Source organism: Leucopleurus acutus, assembly GCF_964270905.1.
Source record: "Leucopleurus acutus genome assembly, chromosome: 3".
NCBI classification, from domain to species: Eukaryota; Metazoa; Chordata; class Mammalia; order Artiodactyla; family Delphinidae; genus Leucopleurus; species Leucopleurus acutus.
In genome coordinates this window covers 48,859,716-48,873,411 of record NC_139145.1, presented here as the reverse complement: position 1 = coordinate 48,873,411, position 13,696 = coordinate 48,859,716, and positions in this window count along the sequence as shown.

Genomic DNA, 13,696 nt, shown 5'->3' with positions numbered 1-13,696 from the left:
AGCAGGAAGGTGTCCAGTCAGGTGCAAACCCCAGCTCAGCGGCGGCTTGTGCCCTTAGCAGGCGCTGGCCAAGCGGGAACGAGGCCCCGCCCACCTCCGCCGGAGGGTGCGCCTCCTGCCCCGAAGAAGCCCAGTGGAAGAGGAGCAATGGCCAGGAGGAGGAGGAGAGGAGGGGAGGGCACTGCGGAGGGAGTCATCCCCGCTTACCTAGCAACAGTAACGGCAACAGCGACTACGACACAGATCATTTTGATAACTACTATTTATTAATCACTTCACTAAGGGATAGATGTTCTTCTAAGTGCTTTACCTATATTTTCTCACTTAGTCCTATAAATTAACTAATGAGGAAATCAGGCTCTGAACTAAAGGGACCTGCCTAAGGTCACATAGCTAAAAAAGTGACAGAGTAGGGACGAGAGCCCAACGCGTCAGGCTTTTTAGCCAACAACCTATTTCTACATCCAAGAGAATATCTATCCCGCCCTGCCACCTCCGTTGGGGCAGGGGCTCTGCTTCTCACTGGCTGCATGCCTGCTCTAAGGCAGCCTTCTGGGAGCTCCCTTTCTTAAGCTGGAAAAAAAGGAGCACTTACTCACCTCGAACTGCTTCTTAGCTTCTGTGAGGCTCCAGGGAGAGAGGAGTGGGGATTCTTTTGCAAAGGGACGGAGAGGCAGAGATTGTTCAACCCTTAGCCTAGTGCTGGCCTCAGGAGAGGGTGTGAGTTGCCTAAGGTCACATGTGGCAGTCAGGACAGAACTCTGCAGCTAAAGAAGGCTTTGGAGGTTTCCGTTCTCTGTCATTATCTCTGCTTCAGTGACAGATGAATGGGCCAAAATTTCCTCCTCCCTCAAAATCATAGCATTTACTCAAGCCACACCATTCCCCACGTCATCATCTCATGTGCCACGAGCTTTATTTAAATGGTCTCACAGCTAACTGGTAGCATTCAAGACAGATTTGTCTGGGCCCCTCCCTCACACGGGACCCTTTCCAAGGTCCTACATGCAATTTTGAATTTGTAATTTTGTGTTCTTTTTCTTAAAGAGGCGCTCTCCACCCCTTACTGCTACCCCCAATCCCCTTCCCAGTGGTATAAGCTTCAGACTCCACAAAGCCTGTCTACTTCTCTGGGTAGCACTGTTATTTTGTTTTTACAGATGTGGAAACTGAGGCTCAGGGAAGTAAAGAATAGCTTGCCCAAGGCCGCAGCAAATCCTCTGCAGAGCCCAAACTCTACCCTAGTCAGATCTTTCTATCTCTGAAGGCTGAGGCTTTGACCACTACACTGACCTATTGGTTTGAATCCTTGCCCCACTCTTCAAGTTTCTTGCCCTGAATCAACTGAAACACTCACTGTGGTTTGAGAAACATCCTCTATTCCCTTGTCCAGCACCATTTACGTGGCAGTATTCCTGGCCTGTGGGGCGGCAGAGATTCCATAATGTGATGTTAATCTCAGATCTCATCCACTGATAGTTCTTTATTCTTGTTCAGGCAACAAGATCAGTAAATAAGATTGTCTTGAGATGTTCAGATATAAGAATAGTTCTTGGGGGCTTCCTTGGTGGCACAGTGGTTGAGAGTCTGCCTGCAGATGCAGGGGACGCGGGTTCGTGCCCCGGTCCGGGAGGATTCCACATGCCGCGGAGCGGCTGGGCCCGTGAGCCATGGCCGCTGAGCCTGCACGTCCGGAGCCTGTGCTCCGCAACGGGAGAGGCCACAACAGTGAGAGGCCCGCGTACCGCAAAAGAAAAAAAAAAAAAAAGAATAGTTCTTGGGACTTCCCTGGTTGTCCAGTGGTTTGGACTTGGCGCTTTCACTGTGGTGGTGGCCCCAGGTTCAATTCCTGGTCAGGGAACTAAGATTCCACAAGCTATGTGGTGTGGCCAAAAAAAAAAAAAAATACTAGTTCTTGCTTTCCTCTCCAGGTTTGGAGAAGAACCCTGAGTTAATCTTCAAGCCTTTGGGAACAGGGCTGCTGGAATATCAGAATTTGGCTGGGGCCCTTCCCAGATATCATCACCTACAAGAAAACCTGCAGGGCACTGCCTGCAGACTTCCAACTTGTACCACCTGTCAGCAGGCAAGAGGGATTCTTCCAGGATGAGAGCCTCCAAAATAAGCCCATCTAACACTGGTCCAGGCATCTGTAGCTCTGGGTTCCACTACAGCTCTACCATTGTGATCCTGGGAAAGGTATTGCTCCCCTTTCCCCCTTGGTGAAATAGGTACTAGATTATAGAGGGCCTCCAAGGGACTGAGGACCCCAGGGCCTGTGCTTTTCATTCCCACTGGATGCTGAGACGCAGGTCCAGCTCCTCTTGGGTTGGGGCACATACAACTTACGTGAGGACAGCCTGAACTGCCTGACCTCTCCATAGAAGGTGGAACAAATGGGATTTAAGTAATGAGAATCTTTATGACCCTTTAAAGTAAACAGAGAACCTTGTGTTTTTTATTCTTTTATCGCAGTTTGGAAAGTTGGTGTGTTATCAGAATCACCTGGGGAGATAGTAAAGCACACAGAGACCCAGACTTATTGAAGTAGGGAGAATTCGAGCCTTTCTATTTTTACCAAGTTCCCCAGGTGGTTCTGATACTGGCCAGAGTTTGAGTTCCACTACTCTATGGACTAGGAAGAATTGCCCCTCTTTAATAGATTAGAGAACTGAGGCAGACAGCCGGGGAATGCTTTGCCTGAGGTTGTACTGAGTTGGCCAAAAAGTTCGGATTCCTGTAAGATGTTACGGAAAAACCTGAATGAACTTTTTGGCCAACCCAATATAATCTGGTGGAAATGAACACAAGTACTCTTTCGGGCTGGAAGTTAGGGACTTCAAAAACAACAATGAAACCAATACTCAGGTGGAATTTATTACCCCATCCTTGTTTCCTCAGCCACCTTTTCATAGCCTGTGGTTGTTTACTATGGCTCTCCTGTTGCCTAGATAAAAATGATAATACACTCACATGTGCCTAGCTCTAGACTAAGTGTGTTACATAAGGTAGGCACTCTTATTATCCTCATTAGATGAGGAAACCGAGGCTCAGAAAAGTTTACTTCACTTGCCTAAAGGCAGGGCTCTGATTTGAATCCAAGACTCTGAAGCTGTAGTTTAGTTATTCCCATGTTCCCTTATATCCGTAGTGCATAGTAGAAACTCTAGAATTAAAACAAAACAAAACCAAACCCTCCCATGTACATAGTTTATGTGGTTCAAGACTTTGGGGTTTCATGCATCAATCAAGTTTCCAAATGAATTTTAGGGCCTGCCATTCCAGTTCTGCAAGGATTAGGCCATTAGCCACTGCAGTCGCCCACTGACAGTTCACCCTGAAGGAAATTCAGGAAGCATTCTGTGCTTTGACTGGCTCTAGACAGTTAAAATGCATATCTAAAGAATAATTTCAATGAACTCAGATGCTTGCATCTTCCCATACAAAGAAAAACACTAAAATTGTTAGCTTGAGACGTGTGTTCTTTGTGATCATCTTTTGATGTTTGACTATGTGTTTTTTTGTTTTTCCAGCAAAAAAACTCATATGTCCTGGCGCCTCCCTTATCTCTTTGGATAAGATACCTCAGAGGTATCTGAGAGGCTGTCTCTTGGGCTACAGTCCTCAGTAAGGTCCCTGAATAAAACTTAACTCGCAACTTTTACGTTGTGCATTTTTTCTTTCAGTCAACAGTTTTGGTGACCATGAAAGGATTCAGAGAAGACTTTTCTCCTTTGAACTCTATGAGGATCCAGAGTCTTGGTACTAGCAGATGCCCCTCGTGCCTGTCTGCCTCGTCAGTGATTCCAGATGAATTTGGTTGGGTCTCTCCTGGGTCCTGGATCTCCCATTATTGGCTGATGATCCTAAGTTTTATTTGGTGGTGGATAAACCCCTCCCTGTGAGGAGTAGGTCTTCCTTGAACTTAGTTTCAAGAAGAGGTACCTGGGTTGCCCCAGTTGAAAAACACTGAGTAGGTTCAGACTGAGTGATTAGGTAGGAGACTGGCCTGTTATTTTCCCTCGAATTGGTTACTTTAATTGAGTTTGTCAGAATAAAAGTAAAAATGTTACATGAGAGTTTTCAGCTCTTAAGAAGAAAAGGGACATCTCCTCCTGGCCAGCAATGGCTTTCTCAGGCAACTGAGAAACTTGCAGGAGTGGTGGAGGCAAGTCCTCATACCAGGTAGCAGTCCCATAGGGAAACCCAGTTATTTAATTTAAAAAACTTGCTCCTCTGGGGAACCACGTATAAGAGCTGGCCACTCAGTGATCTGAGCAACCACGGCGGCCTTAGATTGCCAAAGGGAAAAGCCAAGACATGTAAAAGAGCTGAAACGACTCTAGGGTGACACCTAGAGGAGTTAAGCTCACAGACAGCACCTTGGCCCACCACACAATCATCTGTAGCAGTTCATCCTGACAAACCAACCCAGAATGGGAAACAAACATTTCAAAATAAAAAAAAAAGAAGCAACAGATTGCCAACCTCCAGCTAACACCCCAGCTTGGTTCATGTATGCTACCTGTGAAAATTATACTTACAAATGCTTACTTAATTGGGGAAAATATACTAAAGGAAACCTCAACCTAAAATGGCCAAATTGGGGCTCTTTTCACGTTTCAAAATTAATTTGTGTGTGTGTGTCTACAGTTAAAGAGCAGACTGAATGGAATGCTTATTTTGATTGGTATTTAAAAACTTCTGGAAGAGGAAATGATAAACTATGTTCTTTGTAGGAAACCAACCAAAAAATTGCTTGAAACAACATCAGAATTTTTAAAAAGTTGCTCAGGTTAACCATGCCTCACTCTCTGCTCCTCCCTCATATCCTCTTTTATATGAACTGCCTGATCCAGATGCCATCTCTCTCTCTCTCTCTTTCATCACCTTTGCCTCCTGCTGCTTCCTCTTTCCCCAGTAAAGGAGAAACTTGCACTTCTCTCCCCATGCCTTTAAGATGTAAATGTTCTAACTGATCTTTTTAGGCATTTTGTTCTGTGTTTGGAGAGCTTGGTCTCTGCCGTCCAGAACGTACACATACATTTGGCAGTCAGTCAAACAGACTGGGATTCCGAGCAGTCTCTTTAACTGTGCCAATTTTCAGGGAAATTTATCAGAAGGGGTCCCAGCCCATAAGGAGCCTTTGTCATCTCAGCCTTTGTTGCATCGCCTCTACAATGCAGGCCTTTACTTTCTTAGACTATTTTGGGGAGTAAACTTTCTGGATCTTTGTGAAGGCTGCATCTGTAACAGGGAAGAGCCAATTCTGAATCCATGTTGGATTTGTTTGTTTTACTTTAACTTTTCACTGCTTTTGTTATTATAATCACTGTCTAAGGCTGTAAGCATCCTGCCACAGGGTACCAAAGTGTCTTTGCTCAGCTCACAGAGACATTTTGACCCTACCCACCTGCGAATGGCTGCAGAAAAGAAGAAATTAACAGATCCCCTCCTATTTTGCAAGATAAATGGCCTTTTTACTTTATTTCCTCACCTCTTCTCCCTCTCTGTTCTATAAAAGAAACTGGCATCCAGACCCTGATAAGATGGTTTTGGGGGACCCTAGTCTGCCATCTTCTTGGTCTGCCGGCTTTCCAAATAAAGTCGCTATTCCTTGCCTCAACACCTCGTCTCCTGATGTATTGGCCTGTCTTGTGGCGAGCAGAGCGAGCCTGGACTCGGTAACACATCCTCTGAATTCTCTCTTGAGGATGACTCTTGTGTCGTCTTGGTTTGAGTTGCTATTAAAATACTACTCATCGATGGCCAGACAATGGACCCTTTAAGTTGGAGAAACTTCTAAATTGGTAAAATTTTAGAGAGTTCTCTTATAAATAGCTGTTTTATTGGTACCATGGAAAGACCAAATTAGAAGCTAATCTTAAGAACACCCTTAATTTAAAACAAATTAAACAAACAAAAAGTGGTTTAGGAAGCCTTATTTGTGGTCTTGGCTTCCCTTCAATGGGTCTTAGAGATGCTAATAAAAATATTAGATTAATTAATGTTAATTAAGTTGATTAACAAAGAAGAAGCTGAGGAGAAAGTCAAGAGACTTCTCCCCAACAAGGTGGAAATTTTAAAAGTACTCCTCCCAACAGGACAGAAATCTTTAGATGGTTATTAAGCAGTGGGATAAATAAAATGAGTTGATGGGAATAAAACAAAGGTTTTGATACAACACCACCTAAAGTTGGATGAGCCAAAGAGACCCTATTAGCATTGCCCCCCAACATTAAAGGGACCCAAACAGGTCTGCTCTATTTACCCCAGTTCAAAAAAATTTATAAGGCTGGAAGAAAATTACACTGAGATACTTGAGCAGCAATTGTTTGGGCCAACAGTTAGATCAATTAATCAAGTTAAAAGATTGACAAAAGGGCCTGAGTCCCTTGGCTCAACCCATCACTGTGGAGCCCAAAGCCTTTTACACAAAAATGGATAAAATGGCCAGGGGATAAAAATGAAAGTTTCTGAGACTCCTTGTAAGACCAAGTCTTGTTAATGGGTCCTAATGGAAGCTAAAGTTAAAGGTATAAGAGTTAATAGAACTGAGATGAAAGTTGATAAAAATTGATGGGCTTTATATAAGATAGTTACATCTCTTTTGCCTAATTACATTGTGGGATAGACATTATGTCTCACTGGGGAGTACTTGCACAATATTCCTGGTACTAGAAGACAAGGCGTATAAATCTGCCCCCCAATCAATATTAATTAAAATACTAAAAGAAACGAAGAGAGTTACCAGAGTCCACACAATATGAAGTAAAAACTGGGGGCTAATATTCAGGGGATAATAAAAGCAATAATGGAGACTTTTTTCCCCTAGGGTAAATTGCTCTGGGTTTAACTTGTGCACTCAGAAAGTGGGCCTTTGTTGAATGCTTTGTGCGAACTTCTGGAAACATAATAAATTGAATCCTAAAGTTCTAGAATGCAGAGCCCTTGATTTTCAGTTTAGTGGGAAATATACTTGCTGATATTAAAAAAAAAAATCAAATTAAGGAAAATGTAGTCTAGCAAATCAATCTTCTGATATAATTTAGGTGGCAGACCAGTTCTTTGGGGGAATTAAAAGCAGGTATCTTTGTCTTGCAAATCTATACAAATCAGAAATGTAAATATAGCCCACAATGACCTGAGACTGAGCCTAATTAGCTCAATCAGATAGAACCTGAAACCAAAGGGGGAAAAAAAAAAAAAGGGAAAAAGAAGGTTTTAAAACTCAAACTGCTAGAAAGTCTCCCTCACCCAAAATCTTAATTCACAGGCTCCATAAAGATTTATTAAGAACAAATACAAACCTTAAAAGTCTTCTCCACAGGACTTCCCTGGTGGTCCAGTAGGTGAGACTCCGCGCTCCCAATGCACGGGGCCTGGGTTCAATCCCTGGTTGGAGAAATAGATGCTGCGTGCATGCTGCAGGATGCTCTAAGCCCGCAGGCCACAACTGAGTACACATGCCACAACTAAGAGTCTGCATGCCACAACTAAAGATCCCACATGCCACAGTGAAGATCCTGTGTGCCACAACGAAGACCTGGAGCAGCCAAAGTAAATAAATAAAAATAAAATTAAAAAGTCTTCTCCACAAATAGTAAAAAAGCCTTAGTCATCTAAGCAAATAAATTTAACTTATTCCAACGGTTATTTATAAACTAGTAAGTTTAAACTGTATCATTAATACCTGATTCATGACTAAGTTTTAAAATGAAGCTATGAGATCTCTGAAAATATCTGTTTATATTCTGTGTGTCCATTATACATGTGATATGTCTCTACCTTCAGATAGTATTATCAAATCAAATTTATAAAAGAGCTCTATTTAACTGACTTAAAAGTGCTTACAAATTAAATATTTCTAAATGTAACAGAAACTAACCCAAATGAATTTCAAGTTCACATGATCTAGGAAATATTCAATATTAAGTTAATATTTGTTATTAGAGTTTGTTGGTTTAATTAATACAGGTTTACTAAAAGTCAAATAAGGTTATATTATCCCTCTTATAAAATTCACCAGTAAGGGGCTTCCCTGGTGGCGCAGTGGTTGAGAGTCCGCCTGCTGATGCAGGGGACACGGGTTCGTGCCCCAGTCCGGGAAGATCCCACATGCCATGGAGTGGCTAGGCCCGTGAGCCATGGCCGCTGAGCCTGCGCGTCCGGAGCCTGTGCTCTGCAACGGGAGAGGCCACAACAGTGAGAAGCCCGCGTACCACAAAGAAAAAGAAAAAAAAAAATTCACCAGTAAGGACTTCCCTGGTGGTGCAGTGGTTAAGAATTCGCCTGCCAGTGCAGGAGACACAGGTTTGAGCCCTGGTCTGGGAAGATCCCACATGCCACGGAGCAACTAAGCCCGCGAGCCACAACTACTGAGCCTGCACGCCTAGAGCCCGTGCTTTACAACAAGAGAAACCACAGCAATGAGAAGCCCACGCACTGCAATGAAGAGTAGCCCCCGCGTGCTGCAACTAGAGAAAGGCTGCGTGCAGCAATAAAGACCCAACGCAGCCAAAAATAAAATATTAATTAATTAATTGATCAATCAATTAAAATAAATAAATAAAATTCACTGGTAAGAAAAATAGCTTAGAATGATGGCTGAGTTGGTCTAATGTCTCATAAAAGTTTCATGGGTAATCTAAACATAATTGTTGGGAACAAGTGAATTAAATAGATATAAATGGGGTAAGAGCTTTCAGGTGATCTCTTTAAGAATACTTACATGTTATGGTATGTCTACTTAAAATTAACTTTCTCCAGATTTTTGGTAACTTGAAACCTGAGAGTTTTGCTAAGTTAAGTTAAATGATGGAAGTTAAATATTAACATTAAATATCTAGATCATTCCCAAATAAGATACTGAAACATTAATTACTGAACATAAGCTTCCTTTTAAAGAGAAGTTAAAGATATTTAGGACTGAAATTTCAGTGTAGCACCAGGGTGCTACAGTGAATTTTTTCTATAAAAATAGCACATTAAAAAAATCATAAATAATATTTATAAGTTTACCAATCTATAGAACGCTAATGTAAAAGACAGTTCATAATTGCTTCCTTCTTGGTTTTCACTAGAAATTAAGTGAAAATAAGGAAAACACTTTTATATGAAAGGAAAAGGTATACGGAATGGAAATGCATTTTGCTAAGAGAAAGTAATTTTGTCCTGGAGAGAGACAAAGAAAGGGAAAACACAGGACAAAATCTCAAGGTGAAAAAGAAAGTTTTAGAAGGTTTGTGGGAAAGGAAACCCAAGAAAAGTTTTGTACGCGGTCAAGACTGGCTAATATTGGCCTCTCGCCTTCTGAGATGGCCCACACTCTGTCTGTGGAGTGTGTATCTCCCTGAATGAGGCTTCTTTCACTTTAGTTCACCCTTGAATTCTTTCCTGTGCTGAGCCAAGAACCCATACTCAGCAGCCATCCTAGGGATTCGCCTGAGACCTGGGTGGGATGTGACCACCCTCTCATGCCCCACTTTCTTTCCTGCACTAATTTTGTGATCTAAGCCTGGCTGCAATGCTTGTCCTTGAATAGTTCTCAGTAACTAATGATCTTAAGGGAACAAAGGAATACAGGAACAGAGAAATGGCAGTCAAACAATCGTGTGCTGGTAAAGCAGAGTCTTAGTTCCTCCCAAAGGATATACATAATAATACATCTTTGAGCTCTGCAGGAACTGAGGGCCCCCCACCCATGTGGAGGACAGAATGATGATGTGGAACCTCTTGATTTCAACCAACTAAAGCTTGCACTCTGTCAACCTCTGCCCCAATTCTATGCTGGATTTTCCTCTGCTGAAGCCCCCTCATGAATATGCATGTACCCTTAGCTTAAAATGTCCCCAGTTTTGCTGTCTGGGGAGACACTGCTGTGGGAAAGATCCTCAGTGTTCTCCTTACTTGCTGCAAGTAATAATTAATCCTTCCTTCTCTCGGGAAAAAAAAAAAAGAAAGACTGGATAATAGTGAAATTTAATTGAGCAAATAAATTTTAATATTAAAAGTAAGCTGGTACAAAAACTAGAATTTGGTTTTCTCTCTATGTTAAGAGAACAAAGTTTTCTTAGAATACTGATCTGCTTTTGGTAACATATTGTAAAGTTTCTTTACCGTTTAAGCAATCTGGTATAACTTTCTATAGCTGTCTTTAAAATCTTTTATTGTCACTTTGGTTGAATGAATAAGTATTATTTCACAGTGACCTGCGATCCCATTTGACCAAGTGTTTTAAAACCTTTTGTTATCTTTGACAAACTTTCCCAAGTCAAATTCTAAATGAAGTTGTTTTTTTGTTTTTTTCTTTTTGCGGTACACGGGCCTCTCACTGTTGTGGCCCCTCCCGTTGCGGAGCACAGGCTCTGGACGCGCAGGCTCAGCGGCCATGGCTCACGGGCCCAGCCGCTCCGCGGCATGTGGGATCTTCCCGGACCGGGGCACGAACCTGTGTCCCCTGCGTCGGCAGGCGGACTCTCAACCACTGGTAAAAAGTAAAAGTCAAGAGCTGTGGATAGAGCTCGTTCACATCAAAAGGAAGGAAGGAAGCCAATACACAGAGTCAACCTGAGCAGAGGCTCGGGAAGCCCTGATATGACCTGACTCCTGGGTGTGTCTGCTCCCACCTCTGACTGCCTCAGGATCCTTCCTGGGGCTTGACCGTTCCATGAACATTCCCAAGATCTTTCTCATACAGTCTCCTTTTGTTCCCCATTTACTTTAGGTTGAGTTGAATGAGAGCCCTTATTACAGTTTTTCCCTAAAAACAAAATACCTAGTTGTTGTGGGGAAAAGAAACCCTTCTTAATATCAGTAACCTGCTCCTAAAATTCTGACCTGTGCAAACATGCCTGATAATCAAGTTCCTATTATTTTGAATTGGAAAGATTATGTCACATGACACATCAACCCAAACACTCAGCCAATTTTTGAAACATAACTAAAACTCAGTAGAGTGTCGCTATGTACGTAATTAACTGATGTTAGGCTATAAATGCTTACAATGTGATTCTGAACACAAATTAACGTGCTTGTTACAAAAAGTTGCTTTGTTTACAGTAACATCTTCCACATCCTCTTTGTGGACATTTGTTCTGTGTTCTAAGCTGTCTGTGTGGGATTCTAACATTTGGCTGTGTCTGGGATGTAAGACAGTGTAAGAAATATCTCAAGATATTTCTCACAGATTGTTTTGTTAAACCTGTTGTATTGAGTCTGGGGACGTAAATGTAAATGTTTCCTAAATAAATATTGTACAGAAAAATTATAGTGGGAGAGATATATTTATGCTATGAAGTTTGGGCATTAAAAAATAGTGAGGGACTTCTCTGTTGGTGCGGTGGTTAAGAATCCGCCTGCCAATGCAGGGGACACGGGTTTGAGCTCTGTTCCGGGAAGATCCTACATGCCGCGGAGCAACTAAGCCTGTGTGCCACAACTACTGAGCCCGCGTGCCACAACTACTGAAGCCCACGCGCCTAAAGCCTGTGCTCCGCAACAAGAGAATCCACCGCAATGAGAAGCCCGCACACAGCAACGAAGAGTAACCCCTGCTCACTGCAACTAGAGAAAGCCTGCGCGCAGCAACTAAGACCCAACACAGCCAAAAATAAATAATTAAATAGATAGATAGATAGATAAAACTAGTACCTTACCTTAAAAAAAAAAGAGAGAAATATTCCATTAGGTGTTGACTTAAAAAATTATTCACAACCTAAAAGTTGAGAGTTAGGTTTTACTCGGAGGGAATTTTTCGGACGTCAAGCCCAGGAGGCAGCATCTCAAGTAACCCTGAGAGAACTGCTCTGAGGAGGTGAGGGGGGGAGCCAGGTTACACAGAAGTTTTTGCAACCAAGGGCAGGTAGTCGGGAACATCAGAAGATTATTGTTAATTAAAGAAGACCAGATATCTCAAGTTAAGGAATTTAGCGCCTTTCTATGTATGGGAAGGTGCAAGAGTCTGGGCTCCCTGAACTCATTCCTTGGATATGTACCTCAGCTATCTGGGGCCAGTATCCTGTATTTTCAAGTCCTGAGTTTCCTCAGAGCTCACCGTAGGGAGTGGCCCCAGTCTGATGGCTGCTAGATGGCAGGTTACAAACCTTCTATATAACCTGCCTGTTCAGAGCAGTTTCTCAGAGCTATCTGAAACTCTGTCTCCTCGGATGCAGTGCTCATTTTGCCCCAAATAAAACTTAACTCACAACTCTCACGTTGTGCATTTTTTTTTAAGTCAACAGTTATGGTGACCATGAGCAAGGGACCCAGAGTGGACTTCTCTCCTTTGCCTGAACTCTATGAGGAACCAGAGGCTTGGTACCAGCAGAGGCCCCTTGTGCCCGTCCGCCTCCTTGGAGAGTTCAGACGAATTTGGGTAAGTCTCTCCTGGTTCTCGGATCTCCCATGTTGGTTGATGATCCTGAGCTGTATTTGGTGGTGTATAGCCGGTACCTGCCCCCGCCCAGGCTTTGGTTGAAAGATACCAGGGAAATACCCACCCAGTTGAAACATACTGGGCGGGGGGAGGGTAGGGTGGGGGGAGTGCCTGGTTGAAAGAAGCCAGGGTTTGCTCAGTTGTAGGAGACTGAGTGGTTGGCTGAGTAGTTAGGTAAGAGGTTGATCTGATGCTTTTCCTCAGTTTGGCTGCCTTAATAGAATTTGTCGGGATAAAAGTGAAGATATTACATGACAGCCTTGCTCGAAAGAAAAGGGACAAGACTGCCCCCGGCCGGTCACAGCTTTCTCAGGCAACTGAGAAATTTACGGGAGTGGTGGAGGCAGAGGCCTCACACCGGTGCAGTGGTCCCATAGGGAAACCTACTCATTCATTAAAGCACTTGTTCATCCAGGGGTTGTGGATAAGAATTGGCCATTCAGTGATCCAAGCACCTGCAGTGGTCTTAGACCACCGAAGGGAGAAGAGGGCTGAAATGACTGTAGGGTGATGCCTAGAGGAGTAAAGCTCACAAGCAGCACACTGGCCCACGATACAACTTCACTAGTAAATTTCATCCCTGACAAATTCAACTTAAAATGGGAAATAGCATCTCTCAAACAGAGAAACGAGGGGCATCAGAAAACCGACCTCCGACTAACACCCCAGCCAGATTCATGTACAACACTGTACAGAGCTCATACTTACAAGTACCTAGTTAATTGGGGAAATTATACTAAAGGAGAGCTCAACCTAAAATGGCCAAATTTAGGTTCTTCTGATATTCCAAAATTGCTATATTTGTGTGCACAGTTAGAAAAAGCCGGCCATAAGACCAACTAGACTGAATGGAAAGCTTACATTGATTGGTACCTAGAAGCTTCTAAAAGAGAAAATGATAGAGTAACTTTTTGAAACCATCAGAACTAAAAAAGGCTGCTAGCACTCTGTCTTTGACTCTGTCTCTCCCTCTGCTCCTCCCATGTATCCTTTCCTATCAGAATTCCCTGGCCCAGACGCTATCTCTTTTTCTCTTTTAACTCTTCCACTTCCTGCTGCTCCCTCTTCCCCAGCAATGGAAGATAAAAAATCAGAAGTGATTATAGCTCTCTTTAAGGAGAAAACTATTACAGGGAGAGGTGAGCCATCCTTGGTGCTTAGGTACACACCCTGGACCGAAACAGAACTTAGAGCCTTGGCTAAGGAACTTCCCGATCCAAGTCAAGATCCATTGGGATTTGTTGGCACTTCCCTGGTGGT